Below are 18992 nucleotides of genomic sequence, written 5' to 3'. Positions count from 1 at the left end.
ATAGATAGATAGATAGATTATATATTGTAACAGCAGTAAATGCCACCTGCAAAGAAAGGAGTATCAGACCGTTATCAGCAACCCAGGAGGCTAGAAGCCAAACACCAAGCCTTCAAAATTCTAGAGGTCTAGACCCAGCTCCATTACTAATAGAACTGGCGAGTAGTGTAAACACACTTTCCACAGTATTGGGATGTATCCCAACAAAATAAGGGAATAAACAGAGGCAGAAAAGGGTAAGAAATAAGGAATCCCTCTCAGGAGAGCAATGAAGGGAAATTCTAGGAGAGGTTTACTTTTAGTTACTCCTGTTTGCATACCTTTCCTTAGATTTGAATGTCTACCTTATGCATTTATCACTCTTACAACTGTTAAAAACAAAAGAAATAATAGGCCCAAGGTAGTCATTTGCCCCCAGGGTAGCAAATCAAGACTTAATTGTAGTTTCAACCTCTCCCAGGAGTGGAATTTTAAACCAATCAGTCTGGCATTTCCTGGTCAGCATGAATGAGGTCATCTGCCTGATAAGACCCCAAACTTCCCCCAAGAGAAGGTAACCATGCTTGAAATAATCCTTTTTTTTTTCTTTTGCTAATAATCTCCTTGTTCTACCCTCCTTCCTATAAAAGCCTTCCATTTTTTGCATTTTGTTTTTTTAAAGATATTTATTTATTTGACAGAGAGAGAGAGCATGCAAACACACACACACACACAGGAGCAGGGGAGAGGGGCAGAAGGAGAGGAAGAAGCAGGCTCTCCACTGAGCAAGGACCCTGGAATCATGACCTGAGTCAAAGGCAGACGCTTAACTGACTGAGCTACCCAGGTGCCCCATTTTGTACAGCTCCTTGGAAAGCCTGTCTATTAGGTGTCTTAAATTAGCCTGTCCTATGATTAGGAGTCTACTGTATTCACAAATTGTTGAATAAGGCCAATTAGGTCTCAAGGTAACTCAGCTGAATTTTTGTGGGTTTTTTTTTTTCCAGGGCGGGAGTGGGTGGTGGGGTGGGGAGTGAGTTAATACCCACCAATCCCCCTCCCACCCTCAAGTAATTACATTCCGGGCTTTCACTTTTTCTTCCAGTTCTGAATCCTTCTGGTTTTTTTCCTCTTAGGAGAGAAAAGTCAAAGTAGACTTAAGGTCATCAAAAACAAAAAAACATTGGCCAAGGGCTCATTACTTGTTTGTCTTAGATTTTTTGCGGCCACGAAACTCCATATTTCTGTGTGGTCTCCAATCCAGGTACATATTCACTGCCACTCATAAAGTGAAGGATATAAATGAGGATATATCAGCTGCTATAGTGAATAGATTTTGTGAAGTGCCTTCTGTTTTAATGCTTTAAGTTTATCACATTTTGTTGACTCCTGGCATTCTACTTTCCTAGATTATAAAAAGCTCTGTGTATGCAATTTGATTTAAAAATGTGCCAATGCTCTATTCTGTTCCATTGATCTATGTGTCTGCTTTTGTGCCAGTACCACACTGTCTTGATGACCACAGCTTTGTAGTACAACCTGAAATCTGGCATTGTGATGCCCCCAGCTATGGTTTTCTTTTTTAATATTCCCCTGGCTATTCGAGGTCTTTTCTGATTCCACACAAATCTTAAGATGATTTGTTCCAACTCTCTGAAGAAAGTCCATGGTATTTTGATAGGGATTGCATTAAACGTGTAAATTGCCCTGGGTAACATTGACATTTTCACAATATTAATTCTGCCAATCCATGAGCATGGAATATTTTTCCATCTCTTTGTGTCTTCCTCAATTTCTTTCAGAAGTGTTCTGTAGTTTTTAGGGTATAGATCCTTTACCTCTTTGGTTAGGTTTATTTCTAGGTATCTTATGCTTTTGGGTGCAATTGTAAATGGGATTGACTCCTTAATTTCTCTTTCTTCAGTCTCATTGTTAGTGCATAGAAATGCCACTGATGTCTGGGCATTGATTTTGCATCCTGCCACACTGCTGAATTGCTGTATGAGTTCTAGCAATCCTGGGGTGGAGGCTTTTGGGTTTTCTATGTACAGCGTCATGTCATCTGAGAAGAGGGAGAGTTTGACTTCTTTTTTGATTGTTGCCTGATTGCTGAGGTTAGGACTTCTAGTACTATGTTGAATAGCAGTGGTGAGAGTAGACATCCCTGTCGTGTTCCTGATCTTAGGAGAAAGGCTCACAGTTTTTTCCCCATTGAGAATGATATTTGCTGTGGGCTTTTTGCAGATGGCTTTTAAGATGCTGAGGAATATAGAAGTAGACCCTCAACTTTATGGTCAATTAATATTCGACAAAGCAGGAAAGACTATCCACTGGAAAAAAGACAGTCTCTTCAATAAATGGTGCTGGGAAAGTTGGACATCCACATGCAGAAGAGTGAAACTAGACCATTCTCTTACACCATACACAAAGATAAACTCAAAATGGATGAAAGATCTAAATGTGAGACAAGATTCCATCAAAATCCTAGAGAAGAACACAGGTAACACCCTTTTTGAACTTGGCCACAGCAACTTCTTGCAAGATACATCCATGAAAGCAAGAGAAACAAAAGCAAAAATGAATTATTGGGACTTCATCAAGATAATAAGCTTCTACACAGCAAAAGAAATAGTCAACAAAACTAAAAGACAACCTACAGAATGGGAGAAGATATTTGTAAATGACATATCAGATAAAGGGCTAGTATCCAAGATCTATAAAGAACTTATTAAAATCAACAGCAAAGAAACAAACAATCCAATCATGAAATGGGCAAAAGACATGAAGAGAAATCTCACAGAGGAAGACATGGACATGGCCAACAAGCACATGAGGAAATGCTCCGCATCACTTGCCATCAGGGAAATACAAATCAAAACCACAATGAGATACCACCTCACACCAGTGAGAATGGGGAAAATTAACAAGGCAGGAAACAACAAATGTTGGAGAGGATGTGGAGAAAAGGGGAACCCTCTTGCACTGCTGGTGGCAATGTGAACTGGTGCAGTCATTCTGGAAAACTGTGTGGAGGTTCCTCAAAGAGTTAAAAATAGACCTGCCCTACGACCCAGCAATTGCACTGTTGGGGATTTACCCCAAGATTCAGATGCAGTGAAATGGCAGGACACCTGCACCCCGATGTTTCTAGCAGCAATGTCCACAGTAGTCAAACTGTGGAAGGAGCCTCGGTGTCCATCGAAAGATGAATGGATAAAGAAGATGTGGTCTATGTATCCAATGGAATATTGCTCAGCCATTAGAAATGACAAATACCCACCATTTGCTTCTACGTGGATGGAACTGGAGGGTATTATGCTGAGTGAAGTAAGTCAATCGGAGAAGGACAAACATTATATTGTCTCATTCATTTGGGGAATATAAGAATTAGTGAAAGGGAATAAAGGGAAAGGAGAGAAAATGAGTGAAAATATCAGTGAGGGTGACAAAACATGAGAAACACCTAACTCTGGGAAATGAACAAGGGGTAGTGGAAGGGGAGTGGGTGGGGGTTTGGGGTGACTGGGTGATGGGCAATGAGGGGGGCACTTGGTGGGATGAGCACTGAGTGTTATGCTGTATGTTGGCGAACTGAACTCCAATAAAAAAAATTTAAAAAAAAATAAAAGGTTTCATTTTCCTAAATAAATAAATAAAAATGGGCCAATGCTGGGGCACACGGGTGGCTCAGTTGGTTAAGTTTCTGACTCTTGATTTCATATCAGGTCATGATGTCAGGGTCATGGGAATGGAGCCCCAAGCTGGGCTCTGAGCTCATGGGGAATCTGCTTGAGATTCTCTCCTCTTCCTCATCCTCTGCTCCTCCCTGCCTCAAATAAATATTTTTTTAAATGTGCCAATGCCTGTACATTAACAAAGTTTTTAAACATAAAACTGCATAAAACATTTAATTTATTGTCTTTGGGGATATTTGATGTATCACCAGTGTATCACAACTGAGCCATTCATTGTTTCATCTACATTCTCATGACACAGCTGAGGAATCAGCTGTTGAGAAATGTGCACGTTCCTACAACAGCTGTATTCAGTCTGTCAACATTTCCATCATTCACAATGTTTATCTTCTTAGTAGTGGTGACTGGTTTTGTTTTGTCTTTAATCTCAAAGCTTTTATGGCTGCCTAAATGAAATACATTCCTGGAATTCTGCCCTCATAGCTTTTCGTTGGTGACTATCTTCAAGACCCTCTTGCAGCAACTTGAGCTCCAGGTGACGCCAGATTTTTGTTCTTCAACAGACTTGATACAGTGACAAGATGTGAGGCAGACTTCTGGGGGCGGTTGGGGGTCAGTGAGAAACACAGGCATGGTATCCCTCGAGGCCTTTTGAGTTCACGGTCTTTCTTGCCATTTCTGAGGGCCATTTGGCTCTCAGTCCTGAGTTCTGTGCCCTGCACCGAGCTCCCCATCTAATTGGCTCTCCTCCCCAGGGCAGGTCAGATTGAGCTGGCAGCAGGTTCCTCCCAGAGCCAAGTGAGCTGCCAGGCGGTTCTGGCTGGAGCCAGGCTCATAGCCCTTCGGATCGCAATTCCCAGGTTTCTCAGTGGGAAATCTCAACCTTTGCCATGTTAGGAATCGTTCGTGGTTATGGCTGGAGTTGTCTGGGTCCAGTTTAAAAACCCAACTGGGGGGATCCCTGGGTGGCGCAGCGGTTTGGCGCCTGCCTTTGGCCCAGGGCGCGATCCTGGAGACCCGGGATCGAATCCCACGTCGGGCTCCCGGTGCATGGAGCCTGCTTCTCCCTCTGACTGTGTCTCTGCCTCTCTCTCTCTCTCTCTGTGACTATCATAAAAAAAAAAAAAAAAAAAAAAAAAAAAAAAAAAAAAAAAAAAAAAAAAACCAACTGGGTTCAGCAGGAGGCCTCAGGTGAATAAAATTTGTTTCAATGGGATTCTTTGTATCTAAAGAACTAAGCATGCCATCTTCTGGCACCTGTGCTTACCATAGTCCCGGCAGGGTGGGAGGCAGGCGAGGGGTCCAGCATCGGAGTAGGGGACCATCTGCAGGGTGACAGAGTGCTGGACCCACGGTGGCCCCATGTACCCATACGCCCAGCCAGGCCTGTACACACCAGCTGCTCTGGGATCCCCAGGCTGAGGAGGCAGTGGCTGGGGAAGGCTGGTGAGGTCAGCAGAAAGAGGATCAGAGGCCACAGATGCCCTGTGCACAGAGCAGGCATGAGGCAGCTAGAAGCTGGGACCCTGTGTCTACGGAAGACCCCTACTTTATGGTGAAAGGAGAGGTACAGAAGGCAGTCCACACTGCTCAGGGATTATTTGAGAAATGGACAGAGCTCTTCCAGCACCCCTCCACAGCTAGGAGGCAAGAAATCAGTTGGACCGCCATCAAGCTGAGAAACAACCTCTCGAGCATGGAGTGGAATCAAGAGGACCTTGAGATCATCAGCATGGTTGAAGCAAATTCTCGAAAATTCAACCTCAATGTGACTGAATTGAGTATAAGAAAAACCTTTATCCAAGTACTCGGCCAGTTGTCAGGGACATGAAGGATCAGATGTGAGCTTCATCTGTGCAAGCATTAGCTGAAGAAAAACTAGACAGGCACTGCTAGGGGACAGTGGTGGCCCGAACTTGAGCTGGAACAACAGAGAAATACAGATGCCTCAACTCTGAGCTCCAGTTGGCCAGCTCCCATTTCACTGAGGAGCAGCAGGCACAGCAACAGTGGGTCTGGAACAGCAGGATGAGCAGTTGGAGCAGGTCTCTGGCAGCACAGGGGTGCTGAAGTCCCAGCGCATTAGAGGGGAGCTGGAGGAACAGGCTGTATATAGATTCCTTGAGCGGATTCCTGGAGTGTTTCTGAGAATGGGAACCTCAGACAGACAGGGTTCTGTAAACTCCCTGGAGATTTGGGCATCGAAGAGGGTAGGCCATAAACTGACTTCATTTTATCATCCCATGACTCCTCTGCTCCATCAAACAGAACTTCTTGCTCTGCATCTTAAACTTTAACTTAACTTTTAAAAGTGTAAATTTAACTTCAATTAATAAAAAAAAAAAAACTTCCATTTTGGAAGAATGGCAAAATTTTACTAAAAGTGATGTAGCACTGCAAGGGCCATTATGAGCAACATTCCACTTAAACAAGACTGCTCACTTAAGAAACTGGCACTTAAAAAAAATAAAAAAAATAAAAAAAATAAAAAAAATAAAAAAAAAGAAACTGGCACTTGAGAGATGCACAAAGGATTCCAAGCTGAATAAACAAAATAGAATACCTACTTTAACTGATATGCAGAAACTTCCTAAAGGCTTCAAGATTCCAAAATAGCCTCACTAAAAGACTCATCACAAAAGGCTAATGAAAGATTAAAAAGGCAAGGGAAGGGAGAAGAAATGGGTAGGAAATATCAGAAAGGGAGACAGAACATGGAAGACTCCTAACTCTGGGAAACGAACTAGGGGTGGTGGAAGGGGAGGAAGGCGGAGGGTGGGGGTGACTGGGTGACGGGCACTGAGGGGGGCACTTGACGGGATGAGCACTGGTGTTATTCTGTATGTTGGCAAATTGAACACCAATAAAAAATAAATTTATTATTATAAAAAAAAGGCAATAAGTACCAAAAATGCAAAGTGAGGATAGCCAATGTGATTCCTACCAATTCCCTGCAATCTCTTTTCACCTGAGTGCTCACATTTTACTACGTTCTCTGTCTGAACTGCCTTTCTCCCCTGAAGAGGCTACTAAACAGTTACCCTTTAAGATTTATTTATTCATTTTAGAGAGAGAGGGAGAGCATGTGAGCGGGCACAGAGGGAGAGGCAGAGAGAGAGGGAGAGAAACACTCAAGCAGACTCCCTGCTGAATGGGGAGCCCCACGCTGGGTTGGATCATGACCTGAGCTGAAATTAAGAGTCAGAAATTAACTGACTCAGCCACTCAAACACCCCTAGACAAACCCTCCCAGGTATCCTCATTCAAAGTTACAGAATTGCAGGGGTGCCCAGATGGCTCAGTGGTTAAGCATCTGCCTTTGGCTCAGGGTGTGATCCTGGAGTCCCGGGATCAAGTCCCACATCAGGCTCCCTGCATGGAGCCTGCTTCTCCCTCTGCCTGTGTCTCTGCCTCTCTGTGTCTCTCATGAATAAATAATCTTTCAAACCAAAACAAAGTTACCGAATTTCCTACACCTATAGAGGAAACTCAAAAGTTTTTGAAGAGTGTGGAGTCGCCACCCAGGCCTGTGACTCTGGGCTGCCAGATCTCTATCAGCTTGTGCACTTGTTGGCAGGTCCTTGGGAAGCCCAGGTGGATTCAGAAAGCAAGATGGCAAATGAATTCGAGTGATGAATTAGAGATCCTCAACCAGAAGTGGCTGGCAGAATTTTTTTATAGGCCATTGCTAGAGTCTTAACTGCTTGCACTGATTGGTGTGTAAAACAAACATGCAGACAAAATAAAGATAAATCTGTGGCAGGTTTTAGAGCCCTTTTGGAAGGCCTTTTTCTATGGCATGTGGGGTTCCATACAATAAATCAGGTCACCCAGCCTGCCCTTTCTGTAAATGGACCATCTTCTGAAATCAGTAGTTGAAAATAAGGCAGGAGGCCACTGCCTGATTGAACTGTGACCATAGATGAGCAATTTGAAAGGACCCTGAGCAAGATCACAAAAATCCATCAAGCTAATGGCTTCATGGCTATAACATCTTCAAGGCCACAAACTCAAAATAACACCTCTCCCACTGCACTCTCCTAGGGCTCCATTATCAGAAAAATGCTGGTCCAAAGAGTAATGCCTCAGGTATAAGACACTGGGACTCTGGAAAAGAGATTGTCCTCAAAGGTCCTATGTGAATTCTCAAATGTCCTCATGTCTACCTTCAAAGGAGGGACCCCATAGGGGCCCCACCACAGTTGATGGGCTCTAAGGGGTTCTCCAGTAAATTATTGCCAATAATTCTCCTAAATAGCCTAGGGGATACTAAAATAAAAATTAATGGGATACCTTGTCAAATTCTAGTTGAGAGATGCTTTCTCCTTTGAACCCCACCCTCATAAAACAACAAATCCCTCAGAGTAAAGAGGAAGTTTCCATGGTACAGTCATCTAACAAAGTCCAGAGAGAATCATCACCATCAGTACAAATGGCTCTGGGACCTTTTCCTGAAAAACACTTACTATATGATACAGCCCCAGTCCCCAGGCAGAGATTTTCTGTCTAAATTAAAAGGGCATATGTTGGGCACCTGGGTGGCTCTTTTGGGTAAGTGTTCAACTCTTGATTTCAGCTCAGGTGGCGATCTCAGGATTGTGTAATTGAGGCCCGCTTGGGGTTCCTCTCTCAGCACAGAGTCTCTTTCCCTCTCCCCCTGCCTCTCCCCTCCCTGCTCACTTTGTGTGTGTACCCTCTCTCAATCTCTCTAATAAATAAATAAATCTTTAAAAAAATAAAATATAAAAGGACTATTATATTTTGCCTCCAATGAAGACCTCATATTAGAATTCCTGATCAAGTTTAACCTGATCTTCTATGTTCCTTACAGTCTGCCCTTGACACAGAAGAAGAATTCAAAAACATTCCACTAATTTAATTGAGGTGCCTAAAAACCTGTGGGCTACTTCTTTTTTTAGAGATTTATTTCAGAGACAGAGACAGAGACAGCACAAGTGGAAGGGTCAGAGGTAGAGAGAGAGAATCTCAAGCAGGCTCTGTGTTCAGCATGGAGCTGGATGCAGGGCTACATCCCATGATCCTGAGATCATGACCTGAGCTGAAGCCAGTAGTCAGATGCTTAACTGATTGCACCACTCAGGAACCCCTGTGGCCTACTTCTACTGCTGACATTGGAAGAATAAAAAGTACAGAACCTATACAGATTCAGATAGATATAACCAAACCTCCCCCTACATCAATTCAGACCTGAGGCCACACAAAGCCTCACATCCAGAGAAGGCCTAATCGCCCAGGGGCTTGTCATTCCCTGTACCTGTCCCTGCAACATTCCTGATCTTGCTGGATCATAAATCCAATGCACAAGGATAACCGTGTGTCCAGGACTTAAGATCAATTAATAAGACAGTTATTTCCCATTTCCCAGTTATTCTGCACCCAAGGTCCCTATTGTTAGAAGTTCTACTGTTACAGGATTTCTTTTCCTTCAGTGCCCATGGTTCTCGGTCATGCTACTTCAAATGATGAAGAGGTAGACAAAGGGTGGTGGGCAGCAGAGCAGTTTATTAAGTGATAGTAAAGTTTATTGAGTGATAGTACAAAGTCCCCAAAGAGGGAGGGAACCCAAAAGGGTTGCTGATTTGGCATTTAGATCTAGGGGGTTTTATGGGCTTATTGGTGGGCTATTTTTTTTAAATTTTTATTCATTTATGATAGTCACAGAGAGGGAGAGAGAGAGAGAGAGAGAGGCAGAGACACAGGCAGAGGGAGAAGCAGGCTCCATGCACCGGGAGCCCGATATGGGATTTGATCCCGGGTCTCCAGGATCGCGCCCTGGGCCAAAGGCAGGCGCCAAACCGCTGCGCCACCCAGGGATCCCCTTGGTGGGCTATTTTAATCTGATTAATCCTCCGTGCACCTGTCACCCAATCAAGCTTTTGTTACTTTGCTTGGAACAACCAACAATATAACTGGACAATCATGCCTCAAGCATTCACTGAAGCCCATTCTTATTTCTCCCAAGTACTTTGTAGGGAAGGAAAAAGTCTTCCTGTACCCTCTAAGATCTCCCAGCTGAACTAATTGAATTTACAGGAGACAGATTAGCAAGAGAAAAAAATGCAAGATTTTATTACATGCTCAGGGAGGCCCAATGATGAAATTGAGGCCCAAAGAAATGACCAAGGTAGGCAGTGTTCATACATTTTAGACAAAGAGGCAATAAATTTGTGAGGAATTTACAGGATAAAGAAAGCAGGTGTTTGGCTGCTTTAATTAGGAGGGAATTTTAAGCAACAGTTGAGGTAATAAATTAGGGGAAAAGTAACGATTTGCTTCTACAGTTTTCACAACTTTAAAGTTCTTGTCTCTGGTGATAAGGATGTCTTTGTATTTCTTAGTACAAAGATGGTATTTTTTATCCAAGAGATTTGTTTCTTGTTTGGAGGGAACAGAGGAGGCTCCAAGTGTTCTTGCACCAGTTGTTTCCTAAGTAACTTTCATTTAAAATAACCAATATACTGGGACACCTGGGTTGCTAGTGGTTGAACCCAGGTTCCTGGGATCAAGTCCTACATCAGACCCCCCAAAGGGAGCCTGCTTCTCCCTCTGCCTACGTCTCTGCCTCTCTCAGTGTGTCTCTCATGAGTAGATTAAATAAAGTCTTTAAAAAATAAAATAATCAATATGCCAAAGTGGCTCATTTTAGGGTGGCCTGCCCTTGATCCCTGCAACTTCAAGATTTAAGTACTCCTGTTCTCTAAGAAATCCACCCATTTACAATATGTAGATACCTTCTTGCTGTGGTCCTTTGCCAAAGAGGCATCCATGTATTTGCTGCAACAGTTAGCTGAAAAGGATGCAAAGTCTCTGAGGAAAAATCACAATTATTTCTAGATATTATTCATTACCTAGGTCAGAGTCTAAGCCAGCTGTCTCTAAAAATCCAAGTAATCCAGGAATTTTCTAGACCTACAACAAAACCACAGCTTTGTAGATTCCTAGGCCTGGTTGGATGTTGTAGACTGTGGGTTTCTGATTTTTCTCTATCAACTTCTGTACTCTGGCCTACCTAAAATTTCTGTCCCTGAATCCCTTCGTTGAGAAGATAAACATGAGCAGGCTTTTATAAGACTAAAATAAACTCTGTAAGAACTGCCTGCTTTAAAGCTACCTAAGTATTCAAAATCTTTTACTTTATTTGTCCATGAAAGGGATAATCAAGCTTTGGGAATGCTCAGGCAAGAAAGCAGTAATAGACAAAGACCTTTACAGCATACTTGATTCCGTTGCCTGTGTATCCTAGTTGTCTTCAGGCTACAGCCTCAGCTACGAGTTAGTGCAAGCTCAGCAGATTTAACCTTAGAAGATGACATTTATTTGCAAACTTCACACATTGTCCAAAGTCTTCTTCAACGTTAAGAAGTTGATGCACTCAACATCTCTCTGCAAGTAACTTCCTATGAGATCCCTCTGCTTTTATTTCCTAATCTCCTTAAATGTTGCAACATTACTACCTTTACCTAATGGTGAGCCTCATGACTGAGGGAGTAACGTCCAATTTTAACAGTAAGTCCTGATTTACAAGACACCCCTTTAATGAATCCTCATCGAATCTCGTTCATTGCTGTAGAAATGAAAAAGGGAATTGCTCTGCTGTTTGTGCTGTGACTACCCAGCATGACCTACTCAGAAGGGGAGAGCTCCTGCAAGCTCGACCAAACCAATGAGCAGAGCTCCATGCCTTGACCCAAGTGTGCCAGCTACCAGAAGGACAAACTGTTAATATTTATACTGACAACCATATGCCTTTGGGGTCATTCATAATTTGGAGATGTACTAGAAACAAAGGAGATTTTCTCACATCCTCTGGGACTCCAATTAAAAATGGGCAATAAGTAAATGATCTTCTTCCTGCTATTCCCTTTCTGAAATTGCTATCCTCACAATTGAGATTCACACTGAAAGGACTGAACCTGAGCATCAGGAAAATGCCCCAGATGACTTCTATACAAAAGCAGCAGCTACAAATTCTAAAAATTGTGACACATTTGCATGACATCCATTCTGCTTCTGTAGAAAAATGACCCCTCTTTGCCAGACTTTTGCCATCTTGGTTTGTCCTTGTAACATGGCAATGATCTGCTCCTGAACCAGAGAAATTAAGATAGGTAAACAATGGCTGTAAATTAGACAAACAATCAAGACTGGGAAAACCAAGACAGCTGCTTGGTTCTTCCCAGCTCCCTAGCAGACAAGGGAAGAACCAAAACATTTTTCGGTTTTTGCATTCATTCGCCCACTAGAGTGCATCTAATGACTCAAATTATGAATTTGGTAGGGAGACTTCCATAAAATTGCAAAACCGATCTACCAGTAATGTCTGGCCTGTCAGGTCCACGATCCTGGATGAACTATGTTTGTCCCCAGAGGCCTCAGAACTTCTCCCTCTGGGCCCTCTGAACATCTGTGACCAGACTTCATTCATCTCACACTCAGTATAGGTTAGCAATAGTCCTAGTATAGAACTAGCAAACAGTCCTCGTTACTATCTGAATGTTTTCCCGATGTGTTGAAGCCTTCCCCTGCCCTGCCCTCCCAGTGGCAAAAAATGTGTTCGAGAGTGTGTTTCCCACTTGGGACATACCTTTGTCAACATGAAAGCAAAGAACCAAAGTCAGAGGAAATACTTATTTGGGATTAAAAAATTGCAGTTTGGGAAGCAGAGACTCCAGTGATAATCAGAAAAGTGCTGTACCTGTGGGATGAAACCAGGGGTTTGGATGAGAAAGAGGACATGGAGCGAAGAGTTGGAGAAGAGAAAATGAAATTGTCAAGGGGCTGAGCCGCTAACACACAGTCATGGTCAATTCTATCAGTGTTAGCGAACGAGACCATCCCTGGCCTGCCTTAGTTAGCTATTCTGCGTTCAGAAAGTCCATGACCCAGGTTCATGATCAGGATGACTGTTGTCCTGTTGACTTCTCAAACATTTGCTTGTGAAACAGTTGCTGCTTTGCCCAGTCCAAAGATTTTGGCCCAGTTTAAACAGACAGGAGAGGCGGTCTCTCTGTAAGGGCCACTCTGGCTCTATTCCAAAATGGTTCCAATCATGTCAATTTTTCACACCTTCTGCAATCTCCAGTAACCAAGACACCAGTTCAGCAGGCAAATCATACGAGCCTTAACAAAAGTCTTGCAAACATCTCAGAATTATCACTGACCCTGTCACCCTCAGTCAGCCGGTGATGTCGAGACAACTAACGGGATCTTCAAGCTTAACATTTTTAAACTTGTCCAAACTACTGAACTCCCCTGGCCTTTGGTCTTGCTGATTATTTTGGGCAAGGTTATTTGTTATGGAAATCAGTACCCACAAGAGACCACATGATTTCTGACACAAACTACAAGTCCAGAAGTCTTCCTAAAACCACCCTCAGGAAACAAACAAGGGGTGGTGGAAAGGGAGGTGGGCGGGGGGTGGGGGTGACTGGGTGATGGGCACTGAGGGGGGCACTTGATGGGATGAGCACTGGGTGTTATGCTATATGTTGGCAAATTGAACTCCGATTAAAAAAAAGAATATGTAAAAAAAAAACAACACCCTCAGCTTGGATAATTTGCTAGAAAAATTCACTGAACACTGTTATAGTTACGGTTTATTACAGGGAAAGGATACAGATAAGGTTAACTAAGAGAAGGGGTGCATAGGGCAGAGTCCAATCATGAAGCTTCAGGCTGTCCTCTTCTGTGGAACCACAGACAATGGCATTATCTCCTACCAGCCACAGAATATGACCGTGTGCAGAGAGTAAGTGATGAGACCAGTAGGAAAGTCCCCCCAAGTCTTCAGTGTCCAGGGTACTTATGGGAGCTCGGTCACTCACTGCACTGCACAGGTGATCGACCTTTCATCCCCAGTCCCTGCCGGGTTTGGATGAAGACTGTGGTCTCCAGTTCATCTGACAGCATGGCCCACAGCCCCTGTCCTAAGTCACATTGTTAGATTGCCTTGTGGCCAAAGTCCCCAGGCAAAGAGAGACATTTCTACAGGCAGGACATTGTGGGGGCCTGGATACACCTCCCAGACCTCTCTCTGGGTGAGGTTAATCCTCACTATATATCTTACTTACAGAGACCAGTAAGTGATTTCTTTGTGTGGCCTTCCCTGGGTTAAACACACAACTCTTGCCCCAACATTCACACCACCACTTATTACCCATCATCAAGCCTAAAATCTATTTTATAGGGGCGCCTGGGGGGCTCAGTCATTTAATTGTCTGCCTTCGGCTTAGGTCATGATCTCAAGGTCCTGGGATCGAGCCTCACATTGGGCTACTTGTTAAGTGGGGAGTCTGCTTCTTCCCCTCCTTCTCCCTCTCCTTCTGTTGTTCCCCCTGCTTGTGCTCTCAATCTCTCTCTCTCTGTCAAATAAGTAAATAAATAAATCTTTTTTTAAAGATTTTATTTATTTATTCATGAGAGACACACACAGAGAGAGAGAGAGAGACAGAGACACAGGCAGAGGGATAAGCAGGCTCCATGCAGGGACCCCAATGTGGGACTCGATCCCAGGACCCCAGGATGACGCCCTGAGCCGAAGGCAGACGCTCAACTGCTGAGCCACCCAAGCATCCCCAAGCAAATCTTTTTTTAAAAAGCTTTTAAATAATAAAATCTGTTATCTCTTATTTTTATCTGTTTATGCTTTTGTTTATTGTTTCTTCTCTCCATTAAGAATGCAAGCCTCATGAGAGCAGGAAATTTTCTCTTCTTTATTAATCCCTGCATCACCTGCTTCTAGAACTGCACCATCCAATACCAGAGCCACCAGCCACTTGTGGCTAGTGAGCACCAGAATAGTGGCTATCCCAAATTGACATATGCAATAAGAGTGAAATAGACACTGAATTTTAAAGACTTCATATTTTAAAAAATGCAAAATATCTCATTAATAATTTATAATATTGGTTATATGTTGAAATCATATTTGGGACATACTGGGTTGTATAAAATATATTATTGAAATATGTTTCAACTGTTTCTTTTTTTATAAACTTCTTTAGGTGTGGCTGTTAGAAAATTAAAATTACATATATGGCAGGGTGCCTGGGTGGCTCAGTCAGTTAAGTCTGCCTTCAGCACAGGTCATGATCTTAGGGTCCCAGGATTGAGTCACATCAGGCTCCCTGCTCAGTGGGGAGTCTACTTCTCTCTTTCCTCCTTGGCTCCTGCTCTATCTCTCTCTCTCAAATAAATAAAATCTTTAAAAATAAAATAAAATAAAATAAAATTATATATGTGACTCAAATTGGAGACTTGCAATATATATCAGCACTGAACTGAAGAGACGTTAGCAAACTTTTTTCTGTAAAGGATTAAACAGTAAATACTTTAGGTTTCATGGGCCATATGATCTCTGTTCAGCCCTGCCATTGAGGCATGAGAGCAGCCATAGACAATATTTAAACAAACAGGTATGGCTCTATTCCAATAAAACCTTATTTATCAAAACAAGCAGCCTTACAATTTGGCCTATGAGCATAGTTCGTGATCTGTGATCTAGAATATTGTGTAGTCCATAGTAAATATTCAGCAAATATTGAGTAAATGGATAAAAAGAAGGCTAATATGACAGAGCATGGTGAGCCAGAGGCAGCCTGGTTAGCTCATGTTGGAGAATGTAGGGCCAATCGCATGTGGATTATATTTTATGCCATTGGAAGGCTATAAGCAGGATAGTAATAAAATGTGAGAGGCAGAAAGAGAAACAAAAATGACACATTGTAATACAATTATTTTGTGTTTTATTTATTTTTCTTTTTTTTAAGACCATTTATTTATTTATTTATTTATTTATTTATTTATTTATTTTGACAGAGAGCGTGAGCACAAGCAGGGGAAACAGCAGAAGGAGAGGGAAAGGAAGAAGCAGTTTCCCCACTGAGCAGGGAGCCCAATGCGGGGCTCCATCCCAGGACCCCGGGATCATGACCTGAACCAAAGGCAGACGCTCAACCACTGAGCCACCCAGGTGCCCCATTTTTATTGTTTTTAAAGATTTTATTTGAGAGACAGCACATGTGTGCACAAGAGTGGGGGGAGGGGCAGAAGGAGAGGAACAAGCAGACTCCCCACTCAACAGGGAGTGGGATCCTAGGACCCTGAGATCATAACCTGAGCCAAAGGCAGACAGACGCCCAACTGAACAACCCTGGTGCCCCATTTGTGTTGTATTTATTTACAGTACTTCTTAACTGGTTAGTCTTTGAGAGAAAGGTATGAACTGAGTATTTGTGTCTCTAACCCCAAATTTGTATGTGGAAGTCCAAACCCCCAATGTGATGGTATTTGCAGAGGTGGCCTTTGGAAGGTAATTAGGGTTAGATGAGGTCATGAGGGTGGGGCCTAATTGACAGGGTTAGTGTCTCTGTAAGAAGAAGCTCTCCTTGCACCCCTCCCCTCCACTGCCCTGAGAGGACGAAGCAAGAAGGTTGGCATCTGCAAGCTAGGAAGAGGCTCTCGCCAAAAAACCAAATCTTGACCTTGGATTTCCCAGTCTCCAGAACTGTGAGAAATAAATTCCTGTTGTTTAAGCCGCCCGGTCCCTGGTATTTTATTATGGCAGCCCACACTAATAGACAAGCTATTGATTTTCTTTTTTTTTACCCACTTTGTAATCAGCCACCTGGTGACATTCTATATTCCACTCAAGAACAATTAGACCAGACTGAATAAAAACAAACATAATTCATCCACTCTCCTGGCCATGATCGCTTTAGACCTGAGAAAGCATTCCTTCTATTCTATATTTCTGTTCCCCAGAAATATTCCCCTTCCTTATTTGTGGCTAAACTGGAGGGACAATGGTTTCTATAAATGAATAATACATTTAGCAGTATAATCTCTCATATATTCTTTCTCCCATCTCTTCTTCTAATCTGATTAGCATGCATGAAAGTGAGAGAACGAGTGAACTCTGCTGTGCAGTAACACTGGCAGAGCAAGAAGATAAAATCCAGTACCAGTTAGAAAATCTTAGAAGGCTATTCATACTCTTGCTGTCAAGAGGAGAATGTGTTGGGATAAAAAAATTTTCTTCTACTGAGTTAGGTTCAGTACTGGGGGTCTGTGAATTAACCAACAGCAGAAACAGTAAGAGGGAAGAAGCCAAAGCTTTACCAGGGACCCTTTTGTGTATTGGCTCCCCAGATATCCAGAGATAGAGGTTTATAAGCCCTCTTGGTAAGGAGAAAGAACTTCTATGGAATAAATGCTTCCATAGTTTACTAGTTTACATAGTTTTAGATAAAGTTTACTTAAGCAATTACTTGTCCTGGTGATAATGGTTAGTCTCCTTTCTTGCTGTAAACCTCCCAGAGAGGGAGGATTTATGGCAACTGGAATTTTAGGAGGTCCTGCTTTCATCTGCCAAAGAAGCTTAGATGAGGTTTTTCTGTGGCTGCTGTGCATTCAGATGTTTTGACCTTAAAATCGTCCCTGATGCTACTAACCCTCCAGGTGCAAAACCATTCATGTAATGAGACCTTTTCAAAGGGCATTTCCTATCTCAGAGATTTTAGTCAAAGCTTCCTGGGTAAGAAAAATGTACCCAGGAGCCACCCCACCCCCAACCCCCCACCCCTTGCCGTGTGAAACAAAGCACAAGACTTACAGAAAGTTGGCCACTAAATTGGTTTTTGACCTTTAGTCCAACACGTGCCAGCAGGCAGAAGTTTCAGACTAGAAGTGAAACTGGAAAGAGGTTTTCTTTTAATATGTTTTTTCAAAAAAGATTTTATTTATTCATGAGAGACACAGAAAGAGGCAGAGACATAGGCAGAGGGAGAAGCAGGCTTCCTGCGGGGAGCCTGATGTGGGACTCGATCCCAGGATCATGACCTGAGCTAAAGGCAGATGCTCACCACTAAGCCACCCAGCTGCCCCTGGAAAGAGGGTTTCTTGAAGGAAAGTGTTGTCCTGCTCCCACTTCGGGTCTGATAGGGACCTTTAAGAGCACCCCTGGGGAGCCTGGCCCCTGGGCTGAGTGGAGAGTAGGAGGGAAGAGGGCTGAAGGTGTCCTGCAGCACACTCAAGAGATGCGTATGCAGGTGGGGAGATGGCATAAGCAGGCGTCTTGGGGTCATGTCACCCTGTTTAGGGAATGGCCTTCCCATGGGTGGCATCTGTAGCATACCCACAGGGCAATCCAAATGAGGAAGAGCCAACGTTTGGGCATAGGACCGTTCCAGAGGGCACCACCAACATTTTTCCTGCCCTGTGTCTCTCCTCCCTCTCCTTCCTACACCCTGAGTCTGGAGCTACAGTGGATGGGTAAGGGGTAAAGGGAACCACGTCCGGAGGGGAAAGAGTGAGGTAACTGGCTATACCCTCCTTCCCAACCGAGTTTCCAAGCTGAACCAGGGCAGCTTCCCATCATCCCACCTTGTTCACCAATCCCGCCTGCCCAGCTTGCCTGTTGTGTTCTTACCTTCCAGAGTCCAAGTTCAGGGGACAGGGCAGGGAGAGAGGGAAAGGGCAGGAGAGAGATCACAGGACTGGTACTTTCCTAAAGAATTGATTCCTGAGCTTGGCAGATGTTCAAGGCTGGTTCTTTCTATCATGGGGTGTTTTGAAGGTTCTTTGAGGACCCCTTCCCAAACCCCATCCCCCTATTACTGACATGGGAGATGGACCTCCCAGCTCACTCCTGATAATTCCCATTTAGCCACTGGACTAGAGGTTTACTCCAACAAATATTCTCTCTTTGGAGTTCCCATTGGGCTCCAGGCAGCCCCCCTGGGCAAGGACTTTGAAGAGGTCTCTCTCTACCTGGGAGAGTATTTTCTAGTATTTTCTATTCAGACATCCTAGTCTCCTTTCTAGATCCATCCACCTGACAACAGGCTTGCTCTACCAGGGCCCACCTCTCAAGGCCTGGGAGTGGCCATGGGGAGGGGAGTTTATGGATTCCACGTGGACCTGCAGCCTGGGGCGTCCTCACATATACATGGTCCCCTCACAGTGCGGAACAGAACAGGGACAGGAGGAAAAGACGGGTGAGGCCAGAGTCCATTTGTATTCATGCTGCTGGTGCAAATGTTAGGGGAGGGGAGGAGGCTGATGTGTCCCCAGCAGCTCGGCAGAGAGAAGAGCAGGTGCTAAGATCCTCAAGTGGGAGAGAGCTTTGTGCATCTGAGGACAGGACAGGGAGTGAAGGAGAGGGTGCTGTGACGCAGGGTTAGGGACACAGATGGGGCTGCTTCGCTCAGAGCCCTGGGAGCCCTGGCAGACTTTGATCTCATCCCCAGAGCAATGGGAAGCCTTGCTGGGAATGAAAGGTAGGAAATGGTGGCCTGG

The 18992-nt window shown here is 43.8% G+C and overlaps 1 pseudogene; it reads left to right on the top strand.

The window, feature by feature from the left end:
* Positions 1-5154: 5154 nt before the first annotated feature.
* LOC121479059 lies at positions 5155-10992 on the top strand (annotated as a pseudogene).
* The last annotated feature ends 8000 nt before the right edge of the window (positions 10993-18992 follow it).

Source organism: Vulpes lagopus, chromosome 19 (assembly GCF_018345385.1).
Source record: "Vulpes lagopus strain Blue_001 chromosome 19, ASM1834538v1, whole genome shotgun sequence".
Lineage (NCBI taxonomy): Eukaryota > Metazoa > Chordata > Mammalia > Carnivora > Canidae > Vulpes > Vulpes lagopus.
This window is presented reverse-complemented; position numbering and strand designations above follow the sequence as displayed.